This window comes from Condylostylus longicornis, unplaced genomic scaffold (genome assembly GCF_029603195.1).
Source record: "Condylostylus longicornis isolate FDR11 unplaced genomic scaffold, ASM2960319v2 ptg000013l, whole genome shotgun sequence".
Classification (NCBI taxonomy): Eukaryota; Metazoa; Arthropoda; class Insecta; order Diptera; family Dolichopodidae; genus Condylostylus; species Condylostylus longicornis.
In genome coordinates this window covers 994,500-1,018,695 of record NW_026577982.1, presented here as the reverse complement: position 1 = coordinate 1,018,695, position 24,196 = coordinate 994,500, and the positions used below count along the sequence as shown (strand labels likewise).

Here is a 24,196-nt window from a genome sequence, read left to right as displayed (position 1 = left end):
GGTTAATTTTTAATGGTTTATTATTTAAGGTTATTTAAGTTATGTTGAAAGTAAGTTATTAATCAGAATGAGAAATCTTTTTTTTTTTTGGAATTCTTTTGATTATTGGTTAAAAAACTGGAAAAAAAGGGGGATTGGTTTGGTAACACACAAAAATTTTTCTTTCTCTGGTCAAATATACACACACACACAAACAAATTCTGTCTGTTTAAAGGAAATTTTTAAATTTTTATTTTTTGTAAAAAAAATTTCTCTTTTTTATAATTTCTAAAAATATAAAAAAAAATAAAGTTTTGATTGTTTAAATGTAAATTAAAAAAAAAAAATAAAGAATTTAAGTATAACGTTCAGGTAGGTTTGGTATTGAAAAAAAAAATTGTACTTTTTTTTTAGGATAATTGGCGGACTTTTGTAGAAAAGGTTTAGTTATTTTAAAATATATAATATAAGGGTATACAAGTGCCTTATGATATAGAATTTTATATAATTTTCAAAACTTATAATTTATATATATACATATATATATATATATATAAATATTTCAAGAATAAATTTTAAGTCGTGATATTTTATTAAATATTTTTCAGGGGCTATAACCCAGTTTTATATTGTACTATTCAATTAATTTTAAGATCAATATCATAGTAAACGCGCGTATATTGAAGTGGATTTAGTAGATATAACTGTATAATTGAATTCCATATTGTTAAAGAGAATTTCTCAATTAATTTTTAAAATGAATTATTGAAAATTATAAAAAAAATAAAATTTAATAAGGTATAGAATTGATTTTATAGACAAAAGTTTGTTACTAAATTCAGTCTAATTAATTTGATATTAAATGAGATTTTGATATCTTAATTTTTTTTATAATTGATTAAATTGTTTAAATTTTGTTATCTATAAAGTAGTATGAATAAAGGTTCTGCTTTTGAAGAAATTTGTGCTACTTAAATTTTTAAATTATTATTTAATTGAACAATTATTTTTTTCTTAAATTCTGTAGAAACTGAGCTTTTGCAACACAATATGAAATTGATAAATAAATGTACATACTTATAGGAAATTGAAACATTTTGATGTGGATCCCTTCATAAAATTGTTGGTATGCAGAAGTTTTAGTATTTATATTGGAGAATTGGAAGTCTTTCGTGTTTAAGGCAACTGTTCTTGAATTCTTCAAATTTCCTTTAAACATTTCCCAGTATCCTATCCTGGACGTCTTTTTGACCAAACAATTTTTAATTTTTGTATTTACACTCTAATTTTTTTCTAGGTTATCATGAAGCTTATGCGTTATTAAGGTAATTATGAAGATTCCTAACTTTTACTTTTGTTTTTACTTTTAATTTTATCTAATCTAAATTTTTCTGACTTGATTTAATTTTTACAATTTACGATAAATGCCAAGCTGCGCGATAATCTTACAGTAATATTATTAAGCAAATATAATAATAATAATATCAGACGATTGCTTAATATAAGCATTTTAGTATAGCAAAATAAACATGACTTACCTAGAAAACGTGGCTATCAGTGACTATAATTGCAACCATCATCATTTATAGATGGAAAGGGAAGGCAAAGAAAAAGGGGTAGGAAAAAATAATAATACTAGGATTAATTCAATATTAATAAGTAAATTAAAAATTTAAACAGCTAAAACCAAACGTATAGGACTACTGTACGGCGAGTTAATAGAAAGCGTTACATAAACTAGAAATAAATTAAACAAAGTCAATGCTACTGTATAGTCTGGCATTGAGCAACCTCTTACTTATGTTAGTACAAAAAATATACGAATACAAGTTGATTTCGACCAATATAAACGTCACTGGTTTGTGGATCCCTATCTCTAGTTTTCATTTTTTCGGTCACCATTCAATGATGTTTAAACTGAGTAAAATATTGAGACCTATTCCAATTTATGGTTATATATTGGTAAATTACAATTACAGTATAATTTTTTAATTTCATCTCATTTATTTCATTAATTTTATTTTGTATTCATCTATCATGTCATTAAGTTGTAATATTTAACTCTATAATTACCTGACCTTTGTATATATACATAATAATTAAGGACAGAAAAGTTTATATATGCATCTACAAATTTTTACTTTCATTCTAAAACGAAAATGAAATTTCGAATTTAAAGAAAAAAAACCATAGAGTATATTTTTAATTTTCCCAGATTTCGGCATTAAAAACAACAAGAAACAAAATAGAATAATAAGCAAATCAAAAACCCAAAACAAAACCATAAAATGTTCACCACGATTTTTCTAAGAGAGAAAAAAAATATTTAATGAAAGTTGACACTTTACAGAGAATTCAATTACTTACAATAAGTACAAAATAATAAATGTCATAATTTAAGAATTTTCACAGAAACTTTCGAAATGATGTGAAAAATTACAAACAAAAAATATGTTATCAAAATCGTCCTCTTTCACAATTCTACGAGTATAAATAAATATAGGAAAAGAAAAAAATAAAGGAAAAAGAAAATTTTCCTGTGTACTTAAGTGATTACTTTTTTTTTTGTAAGTGATTACATTTTTTGTTTTTATGACACCTTTTAAGATTACAATCTATTATCGTGTACTTATAAATGTTAGAGACGCTTGTAAAATTTACGCCATCTCTAGGCGAGAGAAAGTGACAATATTAATTATGATTATTACTTTTTAAAAAGTTTTGTTTTTTTTTCAGTTTTAAATCTTTTTTTAATTTAAATGTGCATTAGACCTTTTTTTAAAGACAAATAACTTGAAAAAAATTGTATGTTTATGCCTATATGAGCTATTATTTTTCTATAAAAATTGTATTCAAATAGAGAACGCAAAAAAAAATTTTGTATTTTCTACCATTTTTTTTCTTTTTGCAAAATTTTTTACAATTTCGTTTTCATTGTGTCGTTTAAAATAATGACGATAATAAAACTGTCACCTTGAAAAATTCAAGTACATTTTACAAATAAATTCCAAAAAGATGAGGAAAAGTGTAAGTTGAAACAAAAAAAAATTTTTCTTACAATTTTTTATTTTATAAAATTTTGCAATGATTTAAAAGTAAAGAAAATTAGCAAAAAAAAAAAAAAATTAAATTTCTAATCAAATAAAATTGAATTTACAAAATAAATAAAAGAAAAAATTAAGGTCACAGTAATTTTAATGTTTTCATACTAAAGGTTTTTATCGGCTTTTTTATACTTATTCCTTCTAATACACAGATAAATTGGATAAATTTTTGTGTTTTATACAAATTAACGTTTGAAAAGAAAACCACAACTTTTCCCCTATTAATTTTGAATACTGAGATTATTTTCAAATGTTTTTTTAAAAGTGTAAAACCATAAGTTCTAAAATAACTTTTGGTTACTGCTTTTGACATTTTCGAAATATACATTGACAATCAATCCTTTCGGGTTTGTGTCAAATTAATATATTTTAATATATAAGATTATTCAATTAAAATATGTGAGAGAGAGTATAAATAATTTTGATTTGGCTCTAATATATTCATCAAACTTATAGAGAATTAAGACAACAATTTACTCATAAACTCATAACATCTAAAAAGAACTCATAAACTTAAGAAAAATTTTAAAAAATGAAATCTATGTTAACAACAGCTGTCAGGTGTCAGTATACTAGTACAACTTTTCCAAAAAGTTTTATTTAATTTCTTTCTTCTGTATTCGCACAATAATTTTTTTTATATACCTTATGCCTAACGGAGTGAGTTGACTACAAAATTACAATTAGAAATTTTTCTTTATTTTTTCTTACTTATTTTTTTTCGCAATTTTTCCTATTTAAATTTATATCGATCTGTGAAAATGCATATTAAAAGTAATTTTGAATACCTTAAGGTTAATAAAAATAACAATGTAAAAAAGTTTTGCTTATTGGGAAATTTAAAATTAGCAAAAAAAAAAAAATTACATTTTTCTAGTATGAATTGCATTTTGAAGGCAAAGAGTGGATTATAGTAAAAAGAAAAGGTAGAGAAAAAGAAAAAGAGAGAGAGACGAAGCGGAGGAACTTGAAAGTGAAATGAATTAAATTGAGGTTATGTTGGTTTTTTTTTCATTTTGACAAATACGAGTACTATTTATTTCTAATTTTTCATTTTGTCAATGAATTTGAAAATTTTCTTTATCGACCTGATTTTTTTTTTTGAAGTGTTATTTTGTCATTGCGTTGCATTATTCTAATCTGCAAACATATATACAAAACTAAATTACTTTAGAGGGAGACAAAAACAGTGGAGAAAACATTAAAATATGCAAATGGTTTAGAGAGTGTTTTAATACTCGTAGCAGAAGAAATGTTCCGTTGTAGTGATTTAAAGTAGCGTCTTTTTTTTCAATAAATGTACAAAAAATGTAAATAAATTTCAATGTAAAATGCGATAAATGATTGCTAACGAGCGAATGAGCGTGATTTTTTTTCGTTTTTCTTCGTTTATTATTCAATGAATGAATTGAGAAAAATTTCACCTGTACAATAGTTTTGATTTTTTCTTTGTTTTTTTAATTTTTTACTTTTCTTTTCAAGGTTAAGTGTTATTAAGACATAAATGGTGTAAAATAATTTTGATTTTATATGCGTGAAAAAATTAATTGTTTTAAAAATTTTCTCAATTGTTTTTAGATTTTTACAATATATTTTATATACTTAATCCCATTTAAGATAATTATCTACGACTATTGTTTATAATTTAAGAAAATTTGTACATGTAACATTTAAGTTAAATTTATAATATTGTTATTAATTGCTAGAAGTGTGATAAGTTGATTGTTAATGGTGTAAATGAACAGGATTAAGTTTTAAACGTCTATTATATGTTAAAATTAATTGCAGTAAATTTGTTTACAATATATAAGTGATTTGTGCGTGTTTGTTGTTGTGAATATTTGTTTAAAATATGCTTGTTTTTAAAATAATTACATAATTTTATTAGTTATTGCAAATATATCAGAAAGTCGAATCAGGAATTCCTGTCACGTGAATTTGGGGAATTTGACAATTGGAAGAATTGATTTGCAGTGAAATTATAAGTCACAAATTAAAATGTCATTACTGACAGAACGACAATATGATTTTTTTCTGAATTAATTTTAGTTTTGTAAAATTGCATATAGAATTGAGTATAAAAAATAACATTGTCCTTTCCCATTGCAGTTTATTAGATATTTTTCTAGGAAATTAATTAAGTAAATTAATTCTAAAATTTTTTAAATAATCAGACAATAATAATGTGTAATTCATCATTATGTAATGAGCTATAATTTTATTTTGATTTTATGAGCTATAATTTAATTTTTAATTTTAATTTTTAAAATTTATAAAATGTGCAATCACATTCTATGAATACAATAAGATGTAAAAATACTCTGCCTTTGCATCATACAAAAATCATATAAAATTTTTCTTCAAAGAAATTTATTTACAAGTTAAAGAAAATATTTGTAAGAGTTTCCCATAATTAAGCGAAATTCCAAAATAACTTGTAAAAATTTTTATACAAATTATTCAAAAATTTTATAATAACTGAAATATTTTTAGAAATATGAAGACGGTAAGTTTTGGTATCGTTCTTCATAAAAATAAATCTTGTTCTTTTATTACTTTTTTACAGAGTTTTTATTGAAGTTTAATTATTTAAGAGGAAAGAAGCAGTATTCCGTATAATTAATTATTACTAAAATTATTTTTAATAACAATTAAATAAAAATATTAAATAATATTGAAATTTTAATGAATTTATTTTTATTGCAAAATCAAGTTAAATTTACCTTTACTAACAATAATTACTTTAATTATATTTTGATATATTTTTATAATGATACAAGTCCACTTCGAGTAAAAGCCCGAATAATGTTCTAAAAATTCTCTCATGCATGTTATTTTTAGTCTTTTACAAATTTACCGTAATTTTTAGTTGACACACTTGATTTGTATTGAGACAATAATTTTGTTTCTTATGTGCGACTGGGAAATAGGGAAGTATTTGCAAAACTTGCATGTTTGCAGCAGCCCTAAAATGAGCTTGGGCTAATAATGCTGATGGACATGAAGGGGTTATAGCTAATAACCCTTTGTTTACCATAAAAGTTTTTAAATATTAAGCAATTAATAGAAAAAACTTAAAATTTTTAAAATGTGGAATAGGCTGTTTTCATACCATAAGCCCTCGATATGCTTAATTTAATACATTTCGTATACAATATACAAAAAGTTACACATTTTTTATAATAGAAATTCTACTCATTTTTTTTTTTTGTCATAACTTTTCATTTTATTTGTTTATAAATTTTAATACTTTGTACGATTTTTTTTATTTTTATAGTTTATGTGCAAAATGAAAATTTTTATTTGTTATAGTACACAATTTTCGTGCGATTTTGATTGCAATCAGAAAAAAAAATGAAAATAATAACGTTATTACGCAAGAAGAATATTGAGATTTTTGTAAAATTTTTTTTTTTCGTAAAAAAACAAATACATTTTTTAATAGCAACATAAACAATTCGTGAAATTATCATGACAGTGTACCGGTGGTGGTGTTGTGCGGTAATATTATACGCTTTTATCTTGATGACCTTTTGACAAGTCGTGAATTTTTATATGACAGAAGAACAATTATATTATTGTATATTTTAAGATTGATCTAAAACAATGTAAATTTGAGAAAAACATAAAAAAAAAGAGACAGAAAATGAGAAATATTAATGAATAGCTATACACATACCCACGTAGAGTGATTATACTAAGAAAAATAGCTTAAACAGTGATGCTAAAAATTATCGTTATAATATTTTTGTGTCAAAAAATCTTATTTAGATTTTGTTTAATGCGTAAGTAGAATAGTTATTAGAATTAAAACTCATTGCATTCAGCATCATAGCCTGATTTCTTGTTAACTAATAAAATTTGTAATCTTTCAATATTTACACTAAATTTAGAGTTATGAGAGCGTTCGTACTAAAAAATGACATATTATTTGTTCGAAACTAGTTCGGAGAGAAATTTTTTTTTAAATTTTTCTTTCTCAGAGATTTGTTTCAGTGTTGATGTTATGAATCTGTTCTGCAATTGTATAATGAAAATATTTTTCTTTATGAATAGCAATTAGTTGCAATATTTCTTCACTGTACTGCAAAATTTTAAAATCACTGACTTTTCTTTATAGAATTTTGTTATTGTTTCAACAATAATATACCAATATGAAAAACAAATTATTTTTTTTTTTTGCATAATTTTACAATACTTAAAATGGAAAAAAGAAAATAAAATGTGATTGAAACAATTTTTAAATATTAAAATTGAAAAGATAAAAAAAAAATTTTTTTCATAAATATTTTTTCAAGACATGAATAATTTATTTAAGCTACATCTAAAAGAAAAAAAAAAGCATATCGTAATAGAGCCACCTACCCATTGAAATGAAAATTTCTATACTATCTATACGAGTTTGGGAAGTAAAAGATAGTTGAATAAATTACGATTTTAAAACAAAATTCAATGATCTTACATCATTATTACATATACTCTCATTACAAGCATTATACGATAGACACTCATACATTACATATGCATTATATTTATGTATAATGATGACAATTACAAATGTATAACATAGAAATTTTTATTGTGTCCTAAAGAAAAATGAAATTATAAAAATTTCTTTCGTTGTTATTTATATTAATCATATCGTAAGTATATCGTAATAATTAAGTAACAAGTAATTAGTTAATATTCATAAAATTATTATTAATGAATAATATTAATGGTGGTAAAATTGATTTGTTAAACTTGTGAAAAAAAAAAACGAGTTCATAGACACATTAAGCTCATACCACTATGAGCTAATTCCATAATGAAATGATGCAAATACGTTATTATCCATTATGTCAATCTTTTGTGAATTAAATTAAATAAAATTATATTCAAAAAAAAATATTTAGAAATTTTTTTTTTTAAATTACCGCATTTTGATACTGTTACGCATCTAGCTCCAGTTAAGCATTTATTCGCTTTTCCCTAACCGTTTTAAAGCAGTAATTGCATTTTATAAATTTAAGCTAATGATATATTCGACTACACATATACGCTTTGGAGTACTTGAAATATAATTTTCCCTATATTATTTTGTATATCCGATGTTGGTCAATAAACTACGTACATGTTTTAATAATTACAATGAATTTGGAACTAAAGTTCTAAAGGAAATATTTAGACAATAGTAGTATCTTAGCAACACTACTTTGGGATGTTGGAGAGAGAATTTTCTTTCCAATCTTGCACACATCAATATTTAATTTTCAGCATTCGTATATAAATGTTAATCATGGTCTTTAAAACAAGATTCAATATCGATTATCCAAATTATTAACTTGATTAATTATTCCCCTCGACGATATAAAAAATATTTCAACTCGTCAAATATGCAGCGCAAATTTTCATAGAATACAAAATATTCGTTTCTAACTTAATTATAATTAACAAAGTATTTTCTTTCATTTAATTAACATATCGTCTTAAATGAGTTCTGACAATGTTCGAAAAAACATTGATTTTTTCCGAATGTTGTCAAGTTCAAAGAAAACGCACTATTTGAAAGTTGTTACCTTGTTTCGATGTACATATACATAGTTTGATTTGAACGTACGATGGATTGTATGTATGCAGGCGCGGTTCTGATGTATTCGTCGCCCTAAGCGGTTCCTAAAAAGTGCGCCCCCCCCCCCCCCTTCAACCTTTTCACCTATTTTATTACTGTGAACAAAATTTAATAGGCATTGCACATTGTGCATCATAAAGCAGTTTCTTGTAACCTTATTGTGCTGAATTATAGAATTAAAGTCTGGAACTAAACTTTCAATTTTTTCTTTTATAAATTCAAAAACAAGGTAATTTATTTAACTGTACGTTTTTTTATGAAGTTATGATCAGATTTATATCAATCACTTAAACTTGATTTTTTGATTTTAACAACCAAAAAATTTACTTTTTGACGTAAGTGAAACTTATTGTAAAAGGTTCTATGAAAATTATATCAAATGAACTTTTTCACAGCTTATTTGAATATGAAAAAAAGTAAAAAATTATTTTTATTTTTATTCGTAATTTTATTTTTATTTTTATAATTATTTTTATTTTTATTCGTAAAATTTGGCTTTTTATTTCACAAATCGCCTGAGAAATGAAGCAGCGTATAAAAAAAGTTTCGACTTGCATTCAAAAATTTAAGGAAAATCAAAGTTTCGTTCTAAAATTTGTGACTTAAAAACTAAGCTTTTCATGTACATAGCTATAAGCTTTTATACTGTTCATTATATTTTTTAGATTTTATTAAAATAAATGCATTTACTGGTATTTATAGGCTCGTGGTTTTGAAATTTCAGAATGTCGTTTTGCTTAACTGTTTTAATTTTGGAGATAAATGTGTGAAGCAAATTATGCGCCATTTCATTTTACTCTTATTTTTTGGATGACTTACACTACATCAATTCAGCATAAAAATTCTTAACATTCACTTGATTATTAAACAACATTTTTTCAATTCAATATAAGTAGTAGATTTTATCAATTAAAATTTAATTCTGTGATTGATAACAGTTTTTTCAAAAACGAAAGCAGAACATAGTAGTAGAAATTCATAACGATCATGTAATTTTAAAATTCATTAAAAATTTTTTGTTGTTAAACAAAAACAAAATATTGGTATACACAATCTCAATATCAAGCAGCGTTCCCACTTGGATACAATTGTATCCATTTGGATACATTTTTGCTCTAAATTTGAGCTTGGATACAAAGATACTCAAATCTGCTAAAATTCCGAAATTGGCTACATTTGAAAATTTTGCTGAAATATGGCTACATTTTCTTTACAAACACTAAATAAATATTACAAAACAGTTAAAATGCTGCTAATACTTAATCGTGATTGTTGATTTATTTTCAAAAAATATTATTTGCTAGCTTTTCTAAGCAGGTTTCTGAATTTTTTAGAAGAAAGTAAAAAACATATTTTATTAACCGCCTATTCTTGTATTCAAATCTAACATTTATACAAGAACATACCAGAAATATTTTAGTGTAAGCTAGGTGTTATAGAAAATGCATTGGCTGTACATATTTTTTGAAATTTGTCCGTTTTCATGGTGAATCGTCTTTACCGCATAGTAGTTCAACAACCACAGAACATAAACATATGTTTTCTCTTTCCTTAACTTTTACATTTAAAATGTAATAAAAGTTGTATGTGCTTTCTTAAAGAATTTACTATAAATAACAAAACTCATATTGTGGAATAAAAAAAATTAATATTAAATAGGGGTTAATTTGTACAAAATAAGACGACTTATTATAATAATGCTATTTTAAGAGGTTGGATACATTTTGGATACATTTTTTTCTCGAAATTGGATACATTTTGTTTTTAACGAGTGGGAACACTGATATCAAGCTATGCTTTCCATCATTTAAGAATATTGCTCTCATTCTCTTTTTCTAATTTCTTTCTATTCTCATTCTTAATTTTTGTTTTTTTTCTTTTTTGTTATTGTTGTTTACTAATGCAATAGTATACAGAAACGTAATACATTATAATAATGTGTTTGTTTGTTTGGTGAGTGAGCGCCAACTAAGCAAAAATAAAATTTTGCATGTATGAAACAATTTAAATATAATGTGTACGAACGAGTGTAGCCACTAAGCATAATAAAAACATTGCTTTGTGATATAATTATATGTGTACGAGCGAGTGTTGATAGGGAGCAATCTCAGCAAAATAAAAATTTTGCTTTATGAGATAATTATATGTGTACGCATGAGTGTTGATCTTATTCATATTAGACAATATAAATTATGTGTACATGTGTATTTTTGAATATTTTTATTTGTTGCGTACATTGCTTCTATATATGTATGTATATTATATGAGACGATTTCACTTATATATATGAACGTTTGAATGTATACAGCTGTGTGAAATAATATTCTGTGTTTATAGGCATATACACTACATAAAAAATAAGAATGAAAGAGTAGTGTAGAGTAAAGAAATGTATGAGTAATTTTAATTCTATGAACATTTTTTGTTATATGGTGCAAATAGAAAATATGTGTAGGAACAAAATATTATGTTTGCATGTAGGTAGATTTTATTAAGTTAATTTCGCTATAAATTGATGTATAAAAAAAAACTTGGAATCCTTTTTTTTGGGTGAAAATTTTTTTTTTTTTAATTTAGGGGTTTTTTAAGTTTTCAATGGCGCCCCTATTTTTTATCGCCCATTGCAAATGCATACTTTGCATGTATGATAAATCCGGGGCTGTATGTATGGAACGTGTACAAAACCAAAATGGAGTTCTAATGTTATTCCAGACTACTTGAATTAAATTTTTAAAATTTGAAAAATTCAAAAGAATAACAAACTAATTATAAATGTCTAAAATATGAATTTTTCTGAATATTATGGCAACACTGTGTCTAACATTTTACAGTTTTTACATATTTTGTTCGTACATATTTTAAATGGTCTTTAAACATGAACTCTTAACTACGTATATACAAAAGGATAGTCTGATAAATCAGGTGTTTTTTTTCTGTGTTCATTTTAAATTACAAATTTTTATATTGAGCCATTTGTTAATAATAGTGGTTGATTATTGAATTAAAAAAAAAAAAAAACCAAAAAATATACTGGTAGCCCTTATAATTTTCTTTTCTGTGGAAAATTGGAAATTGGTATTTTTCTAACGAGTTGTTTGGTTTTCATTTATTTAAGAAAGAAAAGTTGTTTTCCTTCAAAAATGATCAAATTTGCACTTTCTTTTTCTACATTTGTGAATGCTAAACTATCAAATTTATGTAGAGCTTATAAAATAAAAGTTACGATGTATGTGAGTATCCAAATATCACTAGTTTTTTTTTCTTTTTAACTTTTCCATTTTTTCTCATTTTAAAATTTCAACGATTGTAGATTTTCGATATAAAAATTTGTTCCGTTTTCTTCTTATTTATGTATGGTTTCATTTTGGCGTCTTTTTTGGTAGTTTTTTATTTCTTTTTTTGGTATTTTAAGGAGCTGCTGCTCCCTGTGCTTATCTGGATGGAATTTTCATTTCGATTTCAATTTCATTTTCATTTTATAGTTTAATTTTGCTTTCTTTTTAACTTGTTATTTGATATCATCAACAATTGAATTGAAAATTAAATTCAATAGAAAAATGATAAATGTTAAGTACCTACAGTGTATATTAATGTATTAATGTATGTATATAAACAAGTAATTGAATATAATTGTATATTTATATTAATATTATTATAATTTTTATTGTATATTTGATATTAAGTATATGAGTTTATCATATTGAAAATTTAATAGATATAAATTAATATTATAAAACAGTAAATAGATTATAAATCAAACCGCAATCAAGTAGTTCCCAGATGACAGGTATTGTACATATATGGATAAAGGTGCACTCACTTTCCTCCCTTTCTCTCAAATTAAATGTAATAATACCACATACGTACACACTAAAGATTCTCAAAATTTTTTTAGATTTTGACATTTCTAATTAATATAAAGAAATGGAGAAAATTAAAGGGAAAAACTCTCTATTTTTTAATTCTTTCAAAAAGTTTAAAATCTCTAATTTTTCAGATATAGACAGCGTCTCTAGAACGTGATCATTTAGCGTTAGAAAAAATTGAAACATTTTGAAAATTTTTCGTAAATACTTTCTTTAAATTGATTCGACTTGATGTTGTTAACGTACTTTTTAGGGACAGTCCTCAACAAATCTGACAGTGGTGGAAAAACAAAATAATCCATTTCATTGACGTCGAATTCTGCTTCTTATCTAACCAGCTATTCAGCTATCTAATTATTTCTTACATTTTTGCTACCCGGATGTTAACATAGGTTTACCCTATATCATTTTCAATTTCTGATCATTTCCTTCCATATTATTAAAATTAAAATATCATTATAATTATTTTAATATGAATAAACCAAAAAAAAAAGTCCATTTATCGAAGTTTGACTGTAAAAATTTGAAAAATTAAAAAAAAAATTAAAACTTTTTATTGCAAAGGAAGAATTTATATAAGAAAAATATAAATAAAATTTTTTGATTTGAATTGAGAAGAGAATTATAATTTAAGAGTTCAAACTTATTATTTTTTAGGGTAAAATTTAAAAATTTAAAAAAAAAGAAAAAAGATTTTTAAAATTTAGTTTTTAATTTCTTTTTCTTTTCTTATAATGCTCTTAACTTAATTCCAAAGGATTTGTAATGGGTGACTATTGTTGGCTACTGGGTTTGGTATATTTTTTTTTTGTTACATTTTATTGTATTTTATTATAATCAATTTTAAATTTAAAGAATTATATATGTATGTATGTATATGTACATATAGGAAGATATGCATAGATAATATGGGGCACCATTAATGATGATTATATGATGATGATAATATAGGCGAGCGCAGAGCAACTATAAGTACCTAATATAATAAAGTGAAAGTAAAAGTTTTTATATTTTATTTTTATTGATTTACAATTTTTTAATTGGATTTATCACAGGTTGAAGATATTTACATATAATCAGATTAAAATTACAAATATTAAATTTATATTCGTATACGATCGGATATATTCGTAAATAATGTGTACGATGGGGTATACTTATATATGATATGACAAACCAACAAGTTCAAATTTAATTTGAAATCAAAATGATAATATTGACGACGCCATTTTATTATTGGGGTAAAAAAAAATAAATGTAAATTTTTGAAATAAAATATTTTTTTTTTAAATAAATAAAAAGCACAAAAAATTATCTATCATAGAAGTTATAAATGAGTTTATGAATAAAAACAAAATTTTATAAATAAATTTGTTTTTTGAAAGTTTTTATATTGTTTAACCACAATAACTGTACATCGGGCACTGTGGTAAGTGTACACAAAAGAATTTTGTTTAATTTACAATCAAAAAATTCACAATAAAATTTACATATGTACACACACACATACATATACTTATATATTTGTGATGTGTGATGTAAGCATAAGTGTACATTGATATTAAAGAAAATTGAAGTGGATCTGATCAATTTTAAGATGACCACACATTCATAACATTAGTTTTTCTGTATAAATTTATTATACAACAAATTTTATATATAGAATTTAAAAGTTACAATATTAATAAAATTTCAAGTTTATAATAGTTTTCTGTATAATTTTAGACAATATTTAAATTTACACTCATACATACATATGTATATATGATTTCGAGTAATTCTTCAGAATTGGTAGCCATATTCCAAAAATATTTAATATTATTGTAGAGTGTTCTGTGTTCATATGATATTATAATTTGTGGTTATCGTATATAAACGACACATCTGTATATGGATTACCTTTCACTTACATGAAAACTGTATTTGCAAATTACAAATAGAAAACAAATTACAAATAGTAGGTCTACTGTTATACAGCAATTAAAATCAAAAATTTGACATTAATTTTTATATAAAAATATTAAGCATCTATGTAGGTATATTCAAAAATAAAATTGCTTCACTATACTACCTCAAGTACTTTTCTATAAGAGCAATTCAGTTGTAGAATTATAATGAATAGTACAAAATTAGAATAGTTTTAAGTGTTGGAAGTAAATCGTAAGTTAATCATCATAAAATCTTAAGAAAACATAGTTTAAAATTTTATTGACCATGATACCATTGACAGAAAAATATGTCATTACTGTTAATGACTGAGAATGTCACAATTCTAACAAACATAATCCATTGTGGACTGTGTAACATTAAATTTAAAACATTATTCAAATTTATCGTAAATTATTTAAAAAAATTTGTTAATTGCATAATTTTACCAAAAGTCTAATAAATGTATTTACATATGAACATAAACGCTTTCTTTTGAATAATTTTAAAAAAAAAAAACTTTTAGTGTGAATACACTAAAACACACACAATATGCGACATATTGCAAAGCATTTAAAAATAAAATTAATAATAAAATATATAATTCATTATTCACAGTTAACTGTAACAAAACTTTTGTATACTAAAATTTTTAGGGAAAAAATAAGTGTGCAAAATTTATTAAACAACATTTTAAATTTTTTTAAGAGAAAAAGAGAAAAAAAAAACTCTCTTTATCCAAACAAATATTAACAATTCATTTTTATTTTTGTTAATAACTGTAACAAATTTTGGGTGCTTAACGGTTTCATTTTTAATAAAATTTATTTATTAAATCAACTGAAATTAAAATGCGGGGCGACACATACACGTATTAATTAATGTTTTATAGTGGCGCATTTATGTTATACGAGTACTGTTATATAATTTCATTTTGTTTCGGTTATCATAAATGGCGACTAAAAATTAAACAAGGAGAGTAAAATTAGTTGAACAAAATTTAAATATGTACGTATGCGTGTAACTGTGTAACGTGTATTCGTACATATTTTCATACGTAAAATAAAATAAGAGTGACATTATGCTGCATTACACCTAATATCTTTTTATTATGGCATGACATTTATGTCATTTATTTTTTTTTATGTAAATTATAGTTAAATTAATGACATTAACGGTTGTTTAACAAATTAAATAATTTTTTTTGTTTAATTAACGTCAGGCAGTTATGTAAATTCATTATTCACTTGTGATACAATTTCAGTTTTTAGTTTATTATAGTAAAGTAATTATTAATTAATTTTATTTTATATGTATATTATTGTAGTGTGAAAAAAATATTTGAGTTTAAAATAAAGTGACTGTGAATATTTTAAATATTTGAAATATTATTAATTTGAATGGTAAATTTTCTTACCAATGATAGAACACGCTATTATCAGTGACAATAAATCACAACAATGATATTAATTGTTAGACGTACACCATGTAAGGCGATATATGTGATAATGCATGTTTTGTTAGCCGAATAGAGAGAGTCTGACCTCAATTTTTTATTTCATAGATTTGTTCATTTCTGAATTTCTTTATAGGGATGTGGCATATCGCTGGACTGATTTTTTAAATTCTGCCGGAACAAAAGTTGTAGGTCTTGTTACGAGACACCTTCATCGATATTATTATATGCATAAAAGAGCTTAAACAATTTGCTATAAAATTCAAGCCGCCACCATTTTCAAATTGGTTTTTTTTAAGTATCATGGAACTGTTGTTCTAAACAATTTTCCAAATTTTAATGGTAATCAGATGAACTGTTTATTGGTATCAAATGCATTGGTATCAACTCCGAATCATTGAAAGCATACTTCCGCAAAGTACACAGGACCGCGTCCACTTATTAGTTTTTTTTTCTTCTTTTTGAATAAATTTTTCTAAAAAAAAAAACACTCAAATTCGTGCGTTCGCGCACATTATTTTTGTAAAAAATTTTCAAAAAAGTTTTTCGAAAATAATTAATTTTTAACAAATAATTTTTAATTTTATCCCAATTATACTATTAATTAATTTTGTATACTTAGTTAGATGAAATAAAACAATAACAAAACAAATGTTCATTAAAATTTTGAGAAAGTGAAATTCGCGATTGGAATCTAAAATAAAAAATACCTAAGAATTCAAATTAAACGGAATGTACGAGTACTAAGTATGTCAGTCAAATGTCAACAAATTAATAATATTAGGATGACGACAAGTTGTTTTGATGTTTTGTTTCTCTTTTAAATGTGATTTGTTAATAATTAATTTAAAAAAAAAAATAAAGATTTTTCAAAAATGTTGGCAATACAAACTTCACTAGAAAATTTTATTATTTTTTTTTGTTTTTTTGATATTTCTTATTGTTTTATTCGATTGAAAGAATTTGTGATTAAAAAAAATATTTTATTAAGTATTCACATTTAGTTTTAACACAAAATCCCAATATTTCACGAATTTACTTATAGAAAAAAATTTTACCATGAATACATGATTTCTTTACGGATAAGTGAATTAAACATTTTTTTTTTATGAGAAGATGAAGAAGAAAATTTCTTTAAATCTAGAAATTTGAATTTCATTTTAATAATCATGTTTTTAAATAAATCACTTAAAATTTTCACTAAATAATGTAAAAAAATAAATAAATATGAAAGAAAAAAAAATTGAGATTTGTGAAAATTTTTTCATTTCCTTTCGGTCACGGAATTTGTTTTTTTTTGTTTTTGTTTTCGGGTTTTTGCCATCTCTATATTTAGTAATTCGTTCTCATCTTCATTGATTTTTGTTTTCTTTTTTATTATTTTATGGAAACAAATTGATTTTTAAAAGAAGAATATTTTTTTTTATAATAAAAAAAAAATTCACATAAAATTTTCAAAAAAAAAAATTTGTTTGTTTATGCTTATGCCGAAAAGTAAATATTCATTTACAATGTTAGAATAACCGAATTGAAAGAAAGTGTAGTAAAATAACTACAAAAATGTTGGAAACCAGAAATGGCATTTAATAAAACAAATGTATCCATTTCTCAGCATGTAATGTAGTCTTCGCTGGCTTATAAATTTGCTTTATTCGATTTGAGGCAATTTTATTTATTAAACAGACCGGTTAAGGTAAAGATTTGTTATTAAAAAACCGAACAGTTTCACGACTGATATTCAAATTAATTTTCTACAATTTTGAAGTATTGCTCACATTGTAGTCGGTATTAATATCAATATGCCAGAATATATTGATCAAAAAGTGAGCGCAGTATGACTTTTGACGATAATTCTCTTGATTGGCTATACACAGGGGTGAAAAAAGTATTTTATATTTGTGGCAGGTACTTCATATTTTTGACATCGGAACAGTCGTGAATTTCTTTGATTTATATAAAATTAATCGTATAAACAATAAGTAAATGAATTTGTTTCATTTCGATTCTACTAAATAAAAATGTTATGTGCTTCAGAATACTTAATGGAACAAAAATTTAAATAATTTATAAGTTTACTTCTTTCTGAACAAATAATTATTGTTAATAATGTTCAGGAAAGAATAAAGCTTTATTTCTCAATTCTACTGCATTTTATTTCAATTTATAAGCAACACTATTTAATTTTACAAAAATATGTTGTTTGCATACAAATTTCATTCAAAGATCAATTCTTATAAAGGTAAAAGTGGTATCGTTGAAATTCAAATAGAGTAACAAATATCTTTGCTATTTAAAGGTGTACTTTCGAAAAACTAACAAAAATAGTTGATGAAAAACTACAAAAAAAGAGTAAACTGATGAAAACTTTCATTCACATTTTACCGTGTTTATAAATATGTAAGCTGCAATATAAATAAATATACATATATATATTTAACATTTTTCAAGTTTACTACTCATCATGAATTCCAAATTTTTCGAAATTCAAAAAGCCACGATGATCTTTTTCTTATTTTTTTTTTTGGTTTCTATAATGGTAAAGCTTAAGTTATAATATATCAAAAAATTAAAACCATAACATAATTATTATTCAGATATTCTGAAAATGCGGCACGTGAAATTTCTATGGTTGAATGGTTTTCTAAAAAAAAAAAAGAAAAATTAAATTTACAAATTTTGTAAATAATTTTAATGCCCCTTAATAAATGAATGAACGCGAAATAAATACATTTGCAAGGCATTACGAATGACATTTGAAATTTTTACAGACTCTTCGAAAATGTACGTCGAATTTCGAATATATTTTTATTATATGTCACACTCACACTGTTACTGAGAGAGAGAATACTGCATACACTCTGGGTGTGTAATAATATTCTCGACTACACTATAGCCAATACAATGGACTAATTGAGATGATAATTATTTACATTTGTTCCGGTAGGTGGCTTTATATTGTTATATGGAGAATATTTAAATATAAAAGTTAGTTTTGCTTCTATACGAATATAACAATATTCGTGTACAAAACAACGTTCTATTCACAAAACACTTCCAAAAATTCTGGAGTAGCTTGGAGGATTACATCTATTTCTTTAAAGGAACTCGCCAAATTATCGTATATTTTTAATATGGTTCAAATTTATTCAATTTTCAAAATATTCCTTATAGTTTAATACCTTTTAGTTGGATTGACTGATCATAAATTTTATAATTGCTACTTTTGGTAATGTTTCCATTTTGTACACAGTTATATATACTTAATAATTTTGGTTGAAAGAAATTGAAAACCAAGAAATTATACCACAGGCACACTGAACTAAATTTGATTTTGTTTAACAAGAAAATTCCATAAATATCTGGCTACGTGATGAATGATTTATTTTGTTTATAAACATTCAAAAATGTTGCTACGTTTTTATTGCTTAAGGCAATTAATTATAATTTTTTTTTTTGCTTTTCTCTTACGTTTTCTTTCAAAATTAGAAGACGGAAGAGTTGAAATAGAATAGGGGAACATGATTAATAATTGATGGTTATGGTTACATGTTTGAAGAAATAAAAAAATAAACTGTAATAAATTTAAAATCATGTTGGAAAAATTTAGGAGAAAATTTGAAGTTAATCTGGTCAACATTTAAAATAAACATAAAGCATAAATCGACGTTAATAATGTAAAATTTCACAAAAAATATGAAAACTAGTCAACGTCTGTCTTGTTTTAAAGACGTCATATGTAATTCACGTTTTAGTGTGGTGATATTTTTAAGGTGATTTTTATATGGGGAAATTATATGGAAAATTTCGGAAGTTGTAATTCATCAAAATTAATATTGGATTATAATAATTGTATACAAAATGTTAAAACACTTTTAGAAAAAGTTTTTTTTTTTGTTTTTGAGATTTAGGGAGATGTAAATTTTATGGTGTATACAGTGGCGTTATTGTATTCGTTGGAGTGATTGATTGAACGCATTAACAATGTTAGGTTTACAACAAAATTGTTAAGGCAAAAAGAATTCTGTATGACAAGTGAATCTTTAAATTATTTGAGTGGAATATGCTTTTAATTGTGAAGGTTGTATTTGCAGTCTGTTAAAAACCAATCTAGATTGATTTTATAACGCAGCAATTTTCAACTTATTGTTTAAGCAATATTCTTCAAAACTTCATTTTAAATATTTAAATTGATTATATACAGACAGAATATTAGTTTGTCATTGTAGGCTTCCATGCTCCTCCATATTCCACTTTCTAATAATGTGCATACCAGCTGTTAAAATACAAAATTTATTAGAATAAGGGCTTAATTACTAGACCACATGGACACTGTGTGCATGAATAATAAAGACGAACAAATTTGTTTATTTTTTTGCAAATAAATAAAAATTAAAAGTCATTTTAGCCGATTCAATCACTGTTATATTAGCAGGTATACGTATATAACATTTATAATTATAATAATACACGGATCATTTAGATTACAAAGCATTTTGTTAAAATATTGACTAAAACGTATGACTATATAATTTTTATTACTTTTTATTATTATTGTCACTCTCTAATTTTGTCTACATAAAGAGACTATGAGAAGAAAGAGAAGAAAACAAAAATAAAGTTAATGTTTCTTTGATTACAGGTTTAAGGTTATGCTTAAATGACATTTAAAATGCTGGTATCTAGTTAATGTATACCTTAATAAATATATAATAATTTAGGAGTCGTCTAGGTTATGTTAGATTAGGTGATAAATTAAGAATTTCTTTAATCGTTTAAAAAATTTTAAATTTCTATTTTAGACATTTATTTTATCATTTGAAATTTAAATTCAAATGAAATGTGTTTTTGAAGTGTGGAGAAAAAGAAAAACAGCACACAGCAGAAAAAAATGTCTATAATTATTTAAATTATCACTTATATACGTATATGTAAATTTTGATTGACATACACACATGCATGTCATATAGACGTTGTAAAATAATTAATTATAATGTAAATGATGCAGCAGCAGTCATTTTTAATGTCATAAAAAATTATTTGATGGACTTTAAAATTTTTTTATAATATTTTGATCGTAATTTCGGAATAATTTGTAATTTTTCACTTCTATTCAAATAATTGTTTAAAATAGAATTATTTAGGTGAAATTTTGACCTAATTTTCTATGGTTTTTGAAATTTAAAAAATTTCATTCATCTTTTCATAAATTAACAATTAAATTTTGACATTTTAATATTATTGATGTATAGTGTAAACGATATGTTTGACATTTTATTAAATTGATATTTTCTGTCAAAATTACTAGTCATATTAATTATATAAAATGGAGGGAATTTTTTATTCTATTTGTAGGTTATAGTGTCGTTGTTTTATTAATTAATAATTATGTGCTAATATTCATAATCACGTGCTAATATTTAATTTACTTGAATGTCATTTTGTTTTTTAGTTAAAAATTTACGAGAATAATTTAAATAATGTTGTAAATTTGTTATATTGTAAATATTGTAAATTTGTTGCTTATGTGCACATAATTTTGTTCATAATTCTTCAATTGAAGAAACGAATTTAAAACAGAAATTCGATAAGAACTATATGGAAACTTTATAATTTGAAAGTTATAACAGACTCCCGCTGGTCGACGTGGGAACTGGCCTTATACAATTTCATTTTACAATCTCTTTGAATGCTTTCCACTTCAAATTTAAAACCAAATTTACGATAAAAGAAATGAATTTGGAACGCTTTTCTATATTTTTTTTGGACTGATAAATTTTCCATTTTAACAGCTTCTAACATAAGACATTTAATTCTGCAAATAAATTAATGCAATTAATGCAAAAAAATTTGAAAATGTGTTCAATATTCAAATCGTTTTTAAAAAATACTACCCGATTGACCAAATTAATAGAGTTTCCAATTGAGTTCCTAAATAAATATTGCAGTGTTGTTTTTAAAATGTGGGTGGCCGCTTGAAAATTTTCTTTAAATTTTGAGTTCAGATTATGGTTTCGAAAAAAATTCATTGTTGCACTTCAGGTTGGTACAGAACCTTCTAATCTTAGTAAACGGTACTCCAACCTAATTGAAATATAATTAGTAATAAAAATAAGGAAGCTCTTTAATTAAAGTAGGCCTCACCTTCAAATAAATTGTGTTTAAATAATTCAAATTTCGAAGGCTAATTAACCCTTTTTGCGACGAAGTAATTTTCTAGCACATTCCTTCAAAAGTAAAATGCTTTTAACTTGTGGGAATATTTGTAAATATTTTGCTTTAATATTTTTTATTCCATTATCATTACAAATTTACAGTTAAACCTAAAATCTTCATAAATAACATGCCACCTTGAACCCTATTTATTTAAATGAAAAATTTAAGTGAGAAACTTTGTTCTTTAATATACTGCAAAAATGTTGCCTATCTATAAGTATTAAAGAGAGAGAAAGTAGCAATTAAAAGGGACAATAAGCCTCAAATGAATTTCTAAATTTAATTTAGAGAAACTACAGGAAAATTTTTTTAATTTGAATTACACTTGTGTTATTTCTTTTTTAATAATAATAATTTTTAGCTTCTTTATTTTCAGATTAACAATACCACGGACAATCATAATTTTTAACCTTTATTATTCTAAAAATGAATTAAAAACCTAATCTTTTTGACCATACGTGGATTTAATTATGATACTTTTGTTAGAGCAATATTAGTTTTCATCATTTATACTGTAAATTTCTTTTTATATTTTAGAATATTATTTATTATCTGCAAATTTTGAATACATTTCAATTAAAATTGAAGAAACTTAAGTCATAAGTTATAACCTTTTATTAACTATGTACTTATAGTTAAGCTTAAGCGTCATTATTTATTATTTAAGACCTCTTGTTTTTGTATATTTGAAAAGAAAAATCCTATTGAATTAAAAATTTATTCTCTTCTTCGCATATAACAAATTCATTTATTTTGTTATATACGAAGTATACAAATGTTATAAATTAGAATTTATAAGTATTTATTCCAAATAACCATAAGAGTATAGAAATAAAAAAAATAAAATGACCTTTGTGATTATAAAAAAAAATTGTTAACGTATAAAACCCACAGTTGAATGAAATCTATTGAATTGAAAACATTATTCAAAATAATGCAAGCCCTACTATACATTGGTTATTTTAAATAAAAGAAAAATCAATTAACACTCTTGAGCTTAAAAAAAAAACAATATTTTACATTGAATTAAAATAAATACTTTTTCTCTTTTAAATATTGTAAATGGTGAGTTGTGAATTGGGTTGTGAAGCTGATGATAGAATTATAATTAATCAAAAAATGAAGAAAACAATGAAATTAATTGAGAATTAAATTCAAGATTCCAAAAAATAAAAAAAAACTTATATTTTTAAAAATTTCAAACAAACCAATGAATTATTCGGATTATTTGACTATGGGTAATAAATTGGTAAATTTTTTTAAATTGAAAATCAAAAATAATTATAGATAGAATAGACTTACGGGAATTAAAGTTTTAAAAATAAAGCTTTGTAGAATTAATTGAAAAATAAAACAGCAAAGGGTTAATTTTCTAAGCAATTGGTTTTTTAAAGAAGGGCAGAAAGAAAAATTACAGATTTTTTAAAATTCTAAATCGGTCTAGCCATAGTAATCGTTCCGACAACAGTCATGTCAAAAAAAAAACACGATTTTTTTTACTGAGCACACAAATCGGTATCGCGAATAAGCAAAATCGGTTCGCTATCATGCAAATTACTAGTTCTTAATGTTCTTAAAAAAATTAAACAAAATATGATTATGCGTTTTATTACGAAAATCTTCTTAAATATTCGAGAAGCTCTACAGCACTTTTTTCATTAACATTTTCAAAAATAGCTTGTATAACATATTTCAGTTTTCGAAGAAGATTTCTAAAGCAATTTCAATAAAGAAAGCTCATTTAGCGAGTGTTTGAAATTGTTTAATGATTTCACGACCAAAATTAAATTTTGTACTTGTTGAACATTAAAATAAATTACGATTAGTTATCTTTAAAAAAAAAGTGTGGTGAGTTGTTCCTTTTAGATATTGATAAAATATTTTCAATCCTAAATATCGTTTAATGGTTATAATCCAATATTATTTTAAATATTCAAACCAATTCAATTGAATTTAAATAATTTGATTCAAAATATGGTGAAAATAATATTAGAGTTATAATATTTGTGGTGAACTTATTAAATTCACCACAAAAATTTTG

The 24,196-nt window shown here is 23.8% G+C and overlaps 1 protein-coding gene across 1 annotated transcript in view; it reads right to left on the bottom strand.

Moving 5' to 3' along the window:
* The window catches only part of LOC129605278 (uncharacterized), an 87,426-nt gene that overhangs the window by 37,877 nt on the left and 25,353 nt on the right, over nt 1–24,196 (bottom strand). The window lies entirely within an intron of this gene.